Here is a 16,316-nt window from a genome sequence, read left to right as displayed (position 1 = left end):
AGGAGTTGGAAATTCTTCCCAAGAAAGGGTTCCATGATCAAATTAGTTTGGGAAACCCATCTTACCATCTTTTCCTCTTGGAAATTTACAAGCAAATTAAAAATACTGAAAAGTTCTCCAATTAAGAAACATGCTAACTTTCATCTACCCAGGAAGTCTGTTTCCCATGGGACATCCCATAGAATCATCCTTTTGTGGGTCCTGTTGTGAGAAATGCTAACAAGTCCACAGTCTTAGAGCAGAGTCGGGGGCTCTGATTTAGAAACCATATTTTCCCAGCAGTACACACGCTTGTCAGAATGGCCTGCGAAGATATTCACATCTGGGACCTTCCAGGCTTAAGCAAGTCTTAAATCAGGCAGAGACCAAGGCCCTGCTGGTTCCCAACAGTGAACTCTAGAAGGCTATTCCTGAGACCACTTCCTTCAGCCTTGGGTACCTCCCTTGGTTTCTGGGTCATGGATTTTCTTGGGACTTGGCCCCATAGCCTCTGACTTGGTAGCTCTCTGTGCTCTTGGAGCCACGTCTTGTGACAACCCCGTTTGGCTTCCTGGTACCTGTTCTCATTCTTTAGTCCAAGGCTACAGCCTGACCCCACAGCTCTGAGGCCAAGGGGCTCCCTTGTAAGGTTTTGTCCACTCTTGCTTCTGAGTCAACATGTTAAGTCACCACCTTAAATCTAATCTTATATTTCCTTGTGAGAATTAGCTACCTTGAAGGAGAGGGTTATGGTTCATCCCCATTTTAACTAAGAGAACTTAACAGTGATCCAGTGATGCTGGAAAGGCCAGGGGCCACTGATGATTGCATCACATATTATCTCATTTCGTTGCCCCAACAAATGATGAGGTAATTACAATTTTTACCTCTGTTTTCCAAATTAGGAAACTGATCCTTTGAGAGGTCCGTAATTTGCCCAAGGTCACAGAGCTTAAGGGAGCCAGGATTTGAACCCAGGCAGTCTGACCTCAGAGTACATGCTGCTCCGAGCCAATAAGCCTACCTTGATTCCCCACCTCTTATCAAAGTCTACCTATTCACCTTCCAGAACCACTGCCCAGGAGCATGGCACTCCTATGGGGTTGGGGTCTTGGGACAGCCCAGGGTTCCCAGTGCCACCCCTCCCTCACCAGTCTGGTCAGCACTCCATACCCTGGGTTTGCTCTCTTCTCCCTGTCCCTCTGTCAGAGTGATGTATTTCTATTAAAGTTAACCCTGCGCTAATGTTTCCTTTCTGGTAACAACATGCTTTAACCCAGGCTAAATGTATACTGTAATGGTAGGATGGTGGACACCTATGTGGGGAGACTGTTGAGTCGGGTTTGGAACTTAGCATCCCACGAACCCCTGCTCACTTTGCCTGGACCAGCATTCTCAATCCTCCCTGCACAGGAGCACCATACAAGCTTCTCTCTCTCTCTCTCTCTCTCTCTCGGTGGTTTTGTATGAGACTAGAGCTGAATACTCCTTTTTTAAAGATAGAGTTAGCCATGTAAATAGAAACACTGGGTCTAAATTTTGGTCTTTGTACATCCCACTGAAGCTGGTGAAAGATGGCAAGTGTGCATACTCAGAGGAGGGAAGAGGTTTAAGAATCACGGGTCTGACTCTGATCACCACGTGCTCTTGGGCCAGAAACAACTTCTTTGGAGTTTGGTTTTCTTAGCCAGCAATGAGGGGTTAATGCTAACTTGCCTCGAAGGTGGGTGATGAGAAATGACTAACTCAGATGGCCATAAGGTCCTACTTAGGCAAAGTTAAAATGCTTCTACGACAAGCAAGGGAATTTGAGTGATTTACCTCTTAAATATTGTCAAGATAGCCCAATAACTGTAAATAAAGAGCCAGAATGGACTGCAATGAAGCAGGCAGCATGGACCCCCTGATTACCTACAGAGGGCTACTCTCTCCTCCCATTAATATCTTTCCTCTGGAGAGCAATTTGAAAATAAATCAAAAGAAAAGAACATAATATCCTGAAGCTTCTTTGGCACACTCCCACAATGCCAATACTGTCGTGCTGACAAACTGTTTCCTGGAAACAGGTGTGCCTCAACTTAAAGAAGGGGGATCTACAATGAAAGCTATAACCAAGTTGTTCCACTTTAGAAAGCTTTCTTGAAACAGGAACCTCCCTTGTGCATAGTTCATTAACTTATTACCCTTGGGAGAAAAAAATCAATTCAAAATGGAAATGTAACTCCGAAATGACCATGTTATCCAGTGGGGAAGTGTGCTTTAATTTACAAAACCTTTACAGTAACTCACGATATTTGAAGTGAGGTTTATTCCCATGAAGCTATAAAGAGCTCTAAGAGAAAAAAGACATATTTAGACATACAATGTTCAGCCCTTTCCAATCACCAGCTCATTTCATAACTGATGGAGAGCTTGGTCAGTGAGTCAGGGGGGAGGCACTCAATGCTGGGGATGTGAGGAGGTCTACCATAGCGCATCAGTTCTGCTAGGCAGGCTCTCCCCTCCTACCACTCCTAAGTGGCCAGCACCAAGGTTAGTCTCCTTTGAATAAGAACCATTTAACACTGACACCCCGCCCCTCACGCCATGTGTCTATTATAAGCTGAGTGCTGTGCTAGGCTTGCTAAGGAAGGTGACGATAATAGGGCAAGCCCCCTGCCCCTCTACTCTCATCAATTTATGGCGACCAGATACCCAAATTTGACAGCCTCGATCTTTTAGGAAGTGTCCCTAAATAAGCTTAGGGGTAGGACTGCCAGATAAAATATAGGATGCTTAGTTAAATCTGAATTTCATATAAACAACCAATAATGTTTTAGCATAAGTATGTCCCCAATACTTCATGGGATATACTTACACTGAAGAAAACTACTCCATGTTGGAAAGTTCAAATTTAACTGGGTGTCTTGTATTTTCATTTGCTAAATTTGACAACCTTACTTAAGGGATCTGTAAGGCCTGTTGTGAACTTTGTGAATGAGCCCCACCCTTAGGTTGCTCCTCACAAATAGGGAATTTGGAGTTGTTTTCTAGCTGTGGTAGTCATCACTGGGCTGATGACTTCCTATTTGCATCAGATCTCTGTGACCAGTGGCATACAGCCATCAAAGGAGTTTTCAGTGATACTAGGTGGTCCTGTTGGGTTGAGGGTGCAGATTATGATTCACAACTTAATAACCCCTGAAAGGAAGAATTGCCTTCAAGGCCTAAAGCAGTGCCCATGTTCTAGAATCACTTGTTAAATGCAAGGGCACAGAACTTGCCTCCTCAAGTCATGTACTGACCAGCCACATGCTTGGCTGAAATTCCTGGTGTCGGGCAGCCTGTCCACAGCAAGAGATCCTTGGAGAGTGAGAGGATGAGTAAGTTCAGGTGGCTCTCAAGGTTTAGCTGGTGGAAGTTAAGAATCACCTAGGAAGTTCTGTAAGGAGGAAGACCCCAAGTCCCAGCCCTCCAGATTCTGTACCAAAGTTTTGAATTCAGACTCAGGAATCTGCATCTCAACCACAGGGCTGTGATTCTAACCCCAGTGGCTGGGGGGACTGTGTTTAGCCCTTGAACCTCTCCCCTCAGGCTCCTGGGAAGATTCCAGCCAAGAGCCCCTGGGGGTCAGCTTGGGCTGGTGTTCCTCTCCACTGACGCAGCAGCTCAGATCCAGCTCTGGAATTCTGAATAATGAGAAGACCTGAGCCGCTCTTCCTGTGTGATCTTCATGCAGCCCTCTCTCCCCTGATGTCTCCGGCCCTGATTACCCAAGGGCTGCCAAAAATCGTGTCCCTTTTTGCCAGTCATTTTACACCGTTAGCGTTCCCAGACCTGTTTTCCTATTAGCATGGCCTGGCGTTTTACTGATGGTTGCCAAGGCAGCTCCTGAGTCAGACAACTGGGAACACCCTGGTTTATACAGCTCACATCTAACACCGGACTGCTGAGGGGCCACACAGCTTTACTCTTAAAAACAAACCCAGATCGATGCTGAGAAGCTGGTGTGTGATGCATGTGCCCTTTGAGTCAGGGTCTCTGCCACGGGGAACAGCACATCCGCCAGACAATCCTGTGTTGTGGACAAATTAAAGGACCCTGCTGAGATGTCTTTGGTGACATTCTAAATCCTGGAATGAATTATCCCCAAAGACAAGAGATGGATCATGTGTGCAATACATGATGGAACAGAAAATGGCTGAAATGGAAAGAGTAAGTGGCAAACAGCTCCCTTCACTTACCAGGGACAATTTCCAGCAAATGTGCTCCTTAACTCTAGTTTCAGAAAAGGCAAACCCCATCTTTCTTGAATGTTTCATTCATTCTTTCACCCAGCTGACAGATATGTACAGAGCTCCTGCTATGTGGGTAGAATAACACATCTCAAAATTGAAAGCTTCGTGTTAACTAACCAGGAATCAAGAGCCTACTTGCTTCTGACAACTAGTAGTTTTTAATTAAGTAACCAGACATAGGAGGTGAGGCCCTCAGACCTCTGGGGAGGACTTCCAGTGGCGACTGGAACCAGAGGCATTTGAGTGAGGAAGTTCTGCCAGAAAATCACATGAACGGCAGAGATCTGTAACTTCAGCTCTGCACTTCACCAATTTCCAGCAGGCTTCAGGAGCCCAACGATGATGGAAAGGCTCCATTCTAAGCCATCTGGGGTTTCATGTTGTTCCTGTGAAGTGAGGGCTCAACGCAATTCATGATACTTAATACAAATGTAAGCAGATCCTGTAATATAAACGTGCAAAGAACATTGATATAGGTTTTAAGTCATGACTGTAAAGTACCATGAAGGAGCCTTTATTGACACCTATGGAATTGAGGCACCAGCATTTCTGGTAAAACAAAACATTAAACCTACATTCACTGAACTGGCAAAGTTGAAGAACCCTCTAATCAGACTGCCACTCAGAACAAAAGGACACAGCAAAGATTAGAGATTGAACTTGGATGAACGAAAAATCTACAGCCCTCTGGGAACAACCTCCATCATTCCCCCCAAAAAGCCATGCCCCAGTTTGTCTTCGAGCCTTTCCCCATACTGCTCTTTCTGCCTGAAACAACCTTCCAGAGCTTCTCCTGACTAATGAGCAGGTCAGTGGCCTCATTTTCAACAAGGAAGGTCAACAAACCCGTTTCCAAGGTCAACATCAAGCTTGTTCATTCCCTTGTTTATGCATTCAGTTGCTTGGTTAATCGATCTGTATTGGGCATTTAACGCATGCCAGCCCCTACGGAGTGCAGCAAGGACGCAGACCTGAAATAAGGCACCTCATTCACCTTCAGGGAGCTTAGAGTTTAGTGGAAGAGACAAGTAGGAAATTGAGCTGTGGGGTTGGTGTTATAATTGGGGTTTGTATTATGCAGGAGTACTGGGGAAGTTAGCAAGGCTTCCTAGAGGAGGTGGGGCCTGACTGGTGTCCGGCAGGATGAGGCAGTACCTGTTGGAGGCAGATATTATGGGTCTGGTGATGGAATTGGCTCATGTGATCCATCCTCTCACTCTCTGCTCTCTTTGTAAAAATGATCCATGTTGATCATATGGTCAAACAGCATTGGGAGTGCTGTGCAGGGCCATGAAAGAAAGAGAAATGGCCTTGTGGTGAGTAAGACATGTGCCACGGCCTCATGCCACTCGGAATGGTAGTACAATCTCACTTTAAGATGGCAGACTAAGCTTCCAAGTTTACCTATCCTACCTCTGTTTTTCAACTATGAAGGCAAAATGAAGATCTACAAGGACTTAGCCCTTCTTCTGCCATTTTGAAAAAATAATTAAAAAATATACTCTAGCAAAATTGAAAATGAATCCAAGAAATAGGAAGACCTGGAAACAATGGAAATAATCCAGTTCAGATGGAAAGAAATCCTAGTGGAACAGCTTATATTTACTCCAAATTACAATAGTGGGACAGAATGCTTGGTGAAAAACATCTTCAACAGAGCAAAAGATTATGATGATTAAACTGGATACCTAAGAATCGGGGAGAAAAACAAAACAAAACAAAAAGAATCAAGAAGTAAACCATGACATGCCACATATGTACTAAAGAATCAAGTTTCTCCAGGTCAACCAGAGAAGAAAAAGATAATTAGACACTCTAGAAAGATAAATATACATAAAAGGCAATCATGGTCTAAATATGAAGCAAGCTAAAATTCAGTTTGTATTTAAACAATTAATGGAATATAAAAACCACTGGTAATTGTAAATATTTTTGCACCCAACAAAGGCGCACCTCAATACATAAGGCAAATGCTAACAGCCATAAAAGGGGAAATCGACAGTAACACAATCATAGTAGGGGACTTCAACACCCCACTTTCACCAATGCACAGGTCATCCAAAATGAAAATAAATAATGAAACACAAGCTTTAAATGATACATAAACAAGATGGACTTAATTGATATTTATAGGACATACCAACCCAAAAAAACAGAATACACTTTCTTCTCAAGTGCACATGGAACATTCTCCAGGATAGATCATAACTTGGGTCACAAATCAAGCCTTGGTAAATTTGAGAAAATTGAAATCATATCAAGTATCTTTTCTGACTACAACGCTGAGACTAGATATCAATCACAGAAAAAAAACTAAAAAATACAAACACATGGAGGCTAAACAATTTACTACTAAATAAACAAGAGATCACGGAAGAAAAAGAGGAAAACAAAAAATATCTAAACAAATGACAATGAAAACACAATGACCCAAAACCTATGGGATGCAGCAAAAGCAGTTCTAAGAGGGAAGTTGATAGCAATACAGTCCTACCTCAAGAAACAAGAAAAATCTCAAATAAACAACCTAACCTTACACCTAAAGCAATTAGAGAAAGAAGAACACCACCAACCAAAAAAACCCCCAAAGTTAGCAAAAGGAAAGAAATCATAAAGATCAAATCAGAAGTCAATGAAAAAGAAATGAAGAAAACAATAGCAAAGATCAATAAAACTAAAAGCTGGTTCTTTTGAGAAGATAAACAAAATTGATAAACCATTAGCCAGACTCATTAGGAAAAAAAGGGAGAAGACTCAAATCAACAGAATTAGAAATGAAAAAGGAGAAGTAACAACTGACACTGTGGAAATACAAAGGATCATGAGAGACTACTACAAGCAACTATATGCCAATAAAATGGACAACCTGCAAGAAATGGACAAATTCATAGAAAAGCACAGCCTTCCGAGACTGAACCAGGAAGAAATAGAAAATATAAACAGACCAATCACAAGCACTGAAATCGAGACTGTGATTAAAAATTTCCCAACAAAGAAAAACCCAGGACCAGATGGATTCACAGGCAAATTCTATCAAACATTTAGAGAAAAGCTAACACCTATCTTTCTCAAACTCTTTCAAAATATAGCAGAGAGAGGAACACTCCCAAATTCATTCCACAAGGCCACCATCACCATGATACCAAAACCAGACAAAGATGTCACAAAAAAAGAAAATACAGGCCAATATCACTGATGAACACACATGCAAAAATCCTCAACAAAACACTAGCAAACAGAATCCAGCAGCACATTAAAAGAATCATACACCATGATCAAGTGGGGTTTATCCTAGGAATGCAAGGATTCTTCAATATATGCAAATCAATCAATGTGATACACTGTATTAACAAACTGAAGGATAAAAACCATATGATAATTTTAACAGATGCAGAAAAGGTTTTTGACAAAATTCAACACCCATTTATGATAAACACTCTCTAGAACGTAGGCATAGAGGGAACTTACCTCAACAGAATGAAGGCCATATATGACAAACCCACAGCCAACATCATTCTCAATGGTGAAAAACTGAAAGCATTTCCACTAAGATCAGGAACAAGACAAGGTTGCCCACTCCCACCACTCTTATTCAACAGAGTTTTGGAAGTTTTAGCCACATCAATCAGAGAAGAAAAGGAAATAAAAGGAATCCAAATCGGAAAAGAAGAAGTAAAGCTGTCACTGTTTGCAGATGACATGATACTATACATAGAGAATCCTAAAGATGCTACCAGGAATCTACTAGAGCTAATCAATGAATTTGGTAAAGTAGCAGGATACAGAATTAATGCACAGAAATCTCTTGCATTCCTATACACTAATGACAAAAAATCTGAAAGAGAAATTAAGGAAACACTCCCATTTACTATTGCAACAAAAAAAATAAAATAACTAGAAAGAAACCTACCTAAGAAGACAGAAGACCTGTATGCAGAAAACTATAAGACACTGATGAGAGAAATTAAAGACGATACAATCAGATGGAGAGATATACCATGCTCTTGGGTTGGAAGAATCAACATTGTGAAAATGACTCTACTACCCAAAGCAATCTGCAGAGTCAATGCAATCCCTGTCAAGCTACCAATGGCATTTTTCACAGAATTAGAACAAAAAATTTCACAATTTGTAGGGAAACACAGAAGACCCCAAATAGCCAAAGCAATCTTGAGAAAGAAAAACGGAGCTGGAGGAATCAGGCTCTCAGACTTCAGAATATATTACAAAGCTACAGTAATCAAGACAGTATGGTACTGGCACAAAAACAGAAATATAGATCAATGGAACAGGATAGAAAGCCCAGAGGTAAACCCACGCACATATGGTCACCTTATCTTTGATAAAGGAGGCAAGAATATACAATGGAGAAAAGACAGCCTCTTCAATAGGTGGTGCTGGGAAAACTGGACAGCTACATGTAAAAGATGAAATTAGAACACTTCCTAACACTATATCCAAAAATAAACTCAAAATGGATTAAAGACCTAAATGTAAGGCCAGACACTATAAAACTCTTAGAGGAAAACATAGGCAGAACACTCTATAACATAAATCACAGCAAGATCCTTTTTGACCCACCTCCTAGAGAAATGGAAATAAAAATAAACAAATGGGACCTAATGAAACTTAAAAGCTTTTGCACAGCAAAGGAAACCATAAACAAGACGAAAGGACAACCCTCAGGATGAGAGAAAATATTTGCAAATGAAGCAACTGACAAAGGATTAATCTCCAAAATTTACAAGCAGCTCATGCAGCTCAATATCAAAAAATCAAACAACCCAATCCAAAAATGGGCAGAAGACCTAAATAGACATTTCTCCAAAGGAGATATACAGATTGCCAACAAACACATGAAAGTTTGCTCAACATCACTAATCATTAGAGAAATGCAAATGAAAGCTACAATGAGATATCACCTCACACCGGTCAGAATGGCCATCATCAAAAAATCTACAAACAATGAATTCTGGAGAGGGTGTGGAGAAAAGTGAACCCTCTTGCACTGTTGGTGGGAATGTAAACTGATACAGCCACTATGAAGAACAGTATGGAGGTTCTTTAAAAAACTAAAAATTGAACCATCATATGACCCAGCCATCCCACTACTGGGCATATATCCTGAGAAAACCATAATTCAAAAAGAGGCATGTACCACAATGTTCACTGCAGCACTATTTACAATAGCCAGGACATGGAAGCAACCTAAGTGTCCATCAAAGATGAATGATAAAGAATATGTGGCACATATATACAATGGAATATTACTTGGCCATAAAAAGAAACAAAATTGAGTTATTTGTAGTGAGGTGGATGGACCTAGAGTCTGTCATACAGAGTGAAGTAAGTCAGAAAGAGAAAAACAAATACCATATGGTAACACACGTACATGGAATCTAAAAAAAAAAAAAGGTTCTAATGAACCTGGTGCAGGACAGGAATAAAGACGCAGATGTAGGGAATGGTTGGGCGGACCCGGGGAGGGGGAAGAGTAAGCTGGGACGAAGTGAGAGAGTGGCATGGACATATGTACACTACCAAATGTAAAACAGATAGCTAGTGGGAAGCAGCTGCATAGCACAGGGAGATCAGCTCAGTGCTTTATGACCACCTAGAGGGGTGGGGTAGGGATGGTGGGAGGGAAACGCAAGAGGGAGGGGATATGGGGATATAAGTACGCATATAGCTTATTTACTTTGTTATACAGCAGCTACTAACACACCATTGTAAAGCAATTATACTCCAATAAAGATGTTAACAAATAAATAAAATGTCATTTAAAAAAACCCACTGGTGTCTGAAGTAATTAAAGTTAAACCTCTATGGTCAAGGGAGAGGGTCAATAAATATAGTGAATTCCTCTAAATTCTCTGTGAGTTCTAGGCCACTGGGTAAAGTAACTGCTTCCCTATTGTATGATTTAGTTTTGCTTTTGAAAGTGGTTTTGACTTTAATATGTAAGGAACTATATTCCTTACATATTAACTTTTTTATCTACGTTTTCCCCAGGAGACCATTCCTAAAGGTGATCTCTGGTTAAAAACTTTTTATTTCCCCCAAGGTATTTTTGATTATCTCTGATCTTTTCTGATCTTTATGAGATTGTAAACTAAGCTTTACTAACTGAAAATATAAACCTATACCCATTGAGAAACAATTAGTTTTTAAGAAACATTGATTCCTCAATCTCTTACTGTTCGATTGAATTTCAATTTTTTTGTTTTTTTAAGGGAATTCCTTTATTTTTATTTTTTATTTATTTATTTTTGGCTGCGTTGGGTCTTCGTTTCTGTGCGAGGGCTTTCTCTAGTTGCAGCAAGTAGGGGCCACTCTTCATCGCTATGCGCAGGCCTCTCACTATCGCGGCCTCTCTTGTTGCGGAGCACATGCTCCAGACGCGCAGTCTCAGTAGTTGTGGCTCAAGGGCCTAGTTGCTCCGCGGCATGTGGGATCTTCCCAGACCAGGACTCGAACCCGTGTCCCCTTCATTGGCAGGCAGATTCTCAACCACTGCGCCACCAGGGAAGCCCTGAATTTCAATTTTTAATTGGCAATTTAATTTAGTTAAAAATCGTTAATTCCTGCTTTAAAGAAACAGTTATCTGAAGTTCAAATGCTTGAGTTCATTTCAGGGTTCTTTTTCTTCTGTTGAAATGAAGTAAGATGAAATATAAAGTAAACTGAAATATAATGCTTTTTAATTTTAAAATATTAATAGTGGCTATTTTAGGCAGTAGAATATTAAAAGTCAGGTTTATTTTCTTTATATTCTTCTGTATTTTCTAAATGTTCTATCATAAACATATATTGATTCTATACTTAAGTTTCTTAGAAGACTAATATAGGACTATTCGAGAATATTACTGGGACCAGAAAATCTCAGGTTCCATGGCTTTCTCTTTGACAAGCAAGGTGGCAAGCTAAGTGATTATATAAAAATTGTATTGAATATGGTTTAAGTAGGTGGCTTGAACACATGTATGTCTGAAATCTCTACATCGTGGAACTTTGTGTAAACTTTGCTCAATGTAAACCTAAGAAATTTCCAATTATTTGGGGACTTTTAACAGGGACTTTAATTAATTAATTGCTGCATTGGGTCTTCGTCACTGCGCATGGGCTTTCTCTAGTTGTGGCGAGCAGGGGCTACTCTTCCTTGAGGTGCGCGGGCTTCTCATTGCAAAGCACGGGCTCTAGGTTCGAGGGCTTCGGTAGTGGCGGCACGCAGGCTCAGTAGTTGTGGCTCTCAGGCTCTAGAGTACAGGCTCAACAGTTGTGGTGCACGGGCTTAGCTGCTCTGTGGCATGTAGGATCTTCCTGGACCAGGAAGTGGCAGGTGGATTCTTAACCACTGCGCCACCAGGGAAGTCCCCAGTTTGTTTTAAATTGATAAATTCTAGGTCCTCCACAGACCCACCTTACATGTTGTACATTGTGCTTTTTCCCAGGCATTTTCTTGATCTCAGATGGGTGAGTGTCTATTTCTATTACTAGGAATGTACTTATGATGTTTCTTATTCGTGGGCAATCCTTTCACTCCTATTCATGCCAAATATTCTATATCCTTTGAAGCCCAACTCAAAGCTCACTTCCCCTCTGAAGTCATCTCAATGCCATACACCTTTCTATAGTTAATGTATTCATTAATCACCTACCAGAGATTTAGTAAGTGGTTACTATGTGTCCAGTGCTACACTAGGCACTATAAGAAGTTGTACCCAACATGGAAGACGAAGCTCTGGACCTCAGCTGCATATGCTGTCCGGCCTCCCCAACTAGACTGTAACCCTTTCAAAGACTGGCTGGTCCTATGTTACCCTCGTAGTATCCTACTTAGCTGGGACATCTTGGGTGAGGTGGGACATGTGTTGGTCATTGAAAGGTCTAGGTGACTGGACCACATCTTCCTGGCGTTAGTGGTGAGCAAATGAGAGACAACTGGAGGAACCTTACTAGTCCTTGGACACAAAGGAAATCTTTTCATAGGTGCTCAACAACAGGGCCCACTATATGGAATTAATACATGTTGAATGAATACATCAAAAGTGAACAAACTGATTAGCCTTCTAAAGGGAAGGTGGGAAGACCCTCAGGATGGGGTGACGTTTAAGCAAGAAGAAAGTCAGGGGTATTGATTTCTCTGCAGCAGAAGAGACAGAGATGCTTCTTTGAGTCAGGACCTAAGGACTACATTTCTGAGTATTTCAAATACTAGGTTTGACCAACACATGGAGCTGCAAGCCAGTGGGACAGCTGCCATTTTGGCAGCTTTACTAAAAGAAAAAAAAGACTTTGCTGAATGGGCTAAATCTTACCTGCCCAAGAGAAATTCCCTAGCTTTACTATAAATCATTAGAGCAGAAAAATAGGTTAGGAAGCATTGGAAATGGGCCAAAAGAGAGTGTCAAGGAGACAGCAGGATCCAACAATAGAAAACTAGGCAGCAGATTAGACAGTGTAGGTGTGAGAGAGACAAAAGCAGATACAGAGACTAAACAGTGACCAAGGGAAAATGGCACAAGTACTGCTGTCTACACAGGACTCTCCTGTTGAGAGGGTCCCAGCCAAGAGGAGGCAACGAGGGAGATTTCACTAATGCATAGTCCATCACAGTGTAGCCCAAATCTTCTCCTAGAACCATCTATAGCATTACTATGTAGGGACTCTCTTCCAAATTTATGAACAGGATGTGTACCCAAAGCCCATCTGTAATTTAACTGGTAACTGAAATATATTTTCCTCCAGAAATTATTTTAATTAGGTTAGATACTTATGCCAAATCCCCAAAACCTATTTAATCTACCTGTACTTACAGTTTAGTCCTTTACCCAGGTATTTTAGTAATTTCTAATTACCCCATACATTCCAGTTACTCTGGTTGCCTATGAAATAATTCTAAAATTTATGGACTTAAAACCACCGCAATTTTTATTTTGCACATGAACCTGCAGTTTAGGGCATGGCTCGGCAGGGGCAGTCCACCTCTGGTTCGCGTGGTGTCAGGAAGGGGAAGGGGGCCCTGGGGCTGGGGCCTGGGATCCTCGGAAGGCTTTGCCCACTCACATTTCTGGCAGTTGATGCTGGTTGTCTGGCTGAGATCTCAGCTGGAGGTGTCGGCTGAAACCTACATATGGCGCCTCTACATGGTCTGGGCTTCCTCATGGTGGCTGGTTTCCAAGGGCAAATGTCATGTGTAAGAGAAACAAAGAATAGCCGAGAGAAAAAAAAATTGAATTCTTTTTCAAATCCAGCCTTGGAAGTCATCTAGCGTTGTTCTCACTGTGCTCTATCAGTTGGACCCATCACAAAGCTCATGTGGGTTCAAGGGGAAGGCAACAGACTCCACCTCTTGAGGGAGTGTAGCAATATTCCAGAAGAGCAAGGGGGAGCAGATAGAATTACAAGGCCATTTCTGGAGAGAAATTTATAGATAGCGTCCCACAATAGTGTACAATCTGCCACAACATATGACATTACTTCTAGAAAAAATATTCCAGCTTAAAAGGTAATACAGCATAGTGACTCTAGAGCCAAATCCCCAGAGCCCCGTTATACACTTGTGTGATGCTGGGCAATGTGCTCAAGCTCTCTGTCCCTTAGTTTCCTCATTTATGAAATTGGGATGTTGTGAAGAAAAAACAATAGTTATTCTGAAGAAAGCTTAGAAGGCTATCTAGCTCTCTAAGTGTCAGCTGTTCTCATGACACCAGGGATACACGTCCTCCAACTTTGGCAGTGGTACTTCCTGGCTCCTGGGGGGACAGCGGTGGTGACAGCACGACAAGGGGTAGAAAATGAATGATAACAGTTCACATTATTGAGTACCTAATACCTGTCAGCTACCATGCCAAGTAAACTGACTTAAACATCTATAAGGTAGGTACTAATATTATCCAGGTAAGAAAACTGTGACTTTGGTAACTTGCCCAAAGTGACACCTGCAAGTGGCAGAGATGGGATTTGACCCCAGATCAGTTTAACTAGATGGAAGGAGCCTGAATCCCTGGATTACTGCATGGAGCAGAGCCTGTCTCCCAAATCTGACCTGTGGCTGAGTGAATAAGGAACAGTACTGTATTATGCCGTTGGCACTTGGGGTTCTTTATTAGAGCAGTGAACCTGTCTTGACTGGGTGAGTACAGGGAAGATGGGATTGATATGCTTGAGCACGACTAACTTAAGGATTCCTTTCATAAGATGAAATGGCTCTTGTTGTTTGCATAAGGCAGGGTATACGCATAAAAGAAAATTATTCTCCAGGTCAGTCCCTACCAGTCTCTTGTATCTTCTGAACAGGAGAGGACAAGCAGCCTTTGGAAATAGGGCTGGGTGTACTGATCTGGAATCCTTGACACTGATATGAACAGACTGCTCACGAATTAGGCTGACCGTTCACCAGCTGAGGAATGCCTCTTCCAAGGTTTGACTCTGGTGTAAAACCTAATGGTTCCCAGGTTGTCTGCTTGTCTCTTTTGTTTTGATTTTTTTCCCTTATAGAGAAGGTTCTCTTTTTGACTATGCTGACCAGCACAGCTGTGAGGGAGAAACCTTGGTTGCTGTTACACTTAGGTCTCTGGGAAGGTCCCCTATATAGTTAGACTGTAAGTTCCATGATGGCAGAGACCTTGTCTGTCTTGTTCACCATAGCATCCCTAGTGTCTAGTCTAATGTCTGGCACACAGTAGGTGCTCAAAACTTACTGAATGCATGAAAGACTGAATGTTTGAATAAAAGCTCAAGCAAACAGAAGTCAGAAGTCTATAAAGTAACTTGGGCTCTTTAAGCCAGTGGCATATCCCTCAAAGACCACATGAGGGGGGAGCCCCAAATGCCTACTACGATACTGTGGACGCAGTAGCCCCTTGATAAAATGCTTGCTGATTGAGTGATGCAACCCAATGCTTCACTTGACCCATGGCAAAACGTGGGAAGGCGCAGGATCGGATAACTGTTGTGGGATGCTAGTTTTAAATTTATCTCCAAGGATGTTGTAAATATGGTCGTCACAAAATTGGTCGTGGTTTTAGTTGTATGAATCATCCGTAAGTCTGTGGGAGTCAGCAGAGCAGTCAGCCAAAGAATACAACACTCTTCTATCTCATGGATAGGGTTTAAATTCATAAAAGTAAAGCAATTCTAGAATCATCCATAAGAGAATTCATCTTGGCATGAAAGCAGTTTGCAGTCTTTGGTTTTCCTGCACTCATTGCAATTCAGAAATCAGAAAATATGGACAATCCTCCTTTTAGGACAGGCAGCAGCTAGACTATCTTTCAGACTAGAGATTTCTTTCTTGAAAATCAAATATAGAACTTTCATGTGATGTAAGTATACTATGTTTTACATTAATGTAAACTAAGTTTTAAAGGGATGCTATGTCTCTAATTAAAGGCATTTACAGAAATATGTCCAAAAATCCCCTAAAGTTCACTGCAGAAATAAAAAGAGCAGACTGTTTTTGGTTTGGAGTAGATGCCTCCGTTGGATTTAAATATTTATCATATAATTTTTGTATCGAAGTCTTAATGAGCACTAACTTTTACGGCATCACTTCTGGAAACAATAAAAAATACTGCGTTTTGGAATGCTATTTCTAGTTGATTTCCATCACAGGGTACCATTAAAATAACACTTGATTTCATGAAAAATAATGGCACATTCCTTTCCAACTGGATTCTGAGATTTTTGACTTTTTCCAAGTTTCTTTATCAAGGTGCCACAGACACTCAAAGCCCCCGAAGAAGGTGTCCTTTTCTAGTCCAAAGAATAAGAAATGTTTGGGAAGATCCTCTTTTGTAATTCCCCGAGAACACATGAAGAAAAACTGCTAAGCTTCCATTTCAAATGTTAGGGATTTGGATAGAGTTTAAACACCAGCTTGTGCATAATGTCATAGCTCCAATTTTCTTATGCTGGGGTGATGGTGCTGATGTAATAAAAGGATGTAAGGACTAAGCGCAGAGCTGGAAAGGCAGCGATACACGACATCAGCCAACTAACTGCAAAGTCACCTAGTTAGCTGCAGAGGAAAATTAGGCAATATCTTCTGCAAGTTAA

General features: G+C 41.4%; 1 protein-coding gene across 10 annotated transcripts in view; it reads right to left on the bottom strand.

Annotated features, from left to right (window-relative positions):
• NCALD (neurocalcin delta) overlaps positions 1 to 16,316 on the bottom strand; it is a 432,221-nt gene that overhangs the window by 62,858 nt on the left and 353,047 nt on the right. Inside the window, exon 1 of one of the 10 annotated variants that reach the window (XM_067711608.1) lies at positions 13,323 to 13,426. The exons of the other annotated variants lie outside the window; for them this stretch is intronic. The gene's annotated coding sequence lies outside the window, so the exon portion shown is untranslated. Of the gene's footprint in view, positions 1 to 13,322; positions 13,427 to 16,316 lie in introns of those variants that run through there. 10 annotated transcript variants of the gene reach the window in all.

The sequence above is a fragment of the Pseudorca crassidens genome, chromosome 17, assembly GCF_039906515.1.
Source record: "Pseudorca crassidens isolate mPseCra1 chromosome 17, mPseCra1.hap1, whole genome shotgun sequence".
Classification (NCBI taxonomy): domain Eukaryota; kingdom Metazoa; phylum Chordata; class Mammalia; order Artiodactyla; family Delphinidae; genus Pseudorca; species Pseudorca crassidens.
Note: the sequence above shows the minus strand (reverse complement) of the source record. Positions and strands in the feature narration are given on the sequence as shown.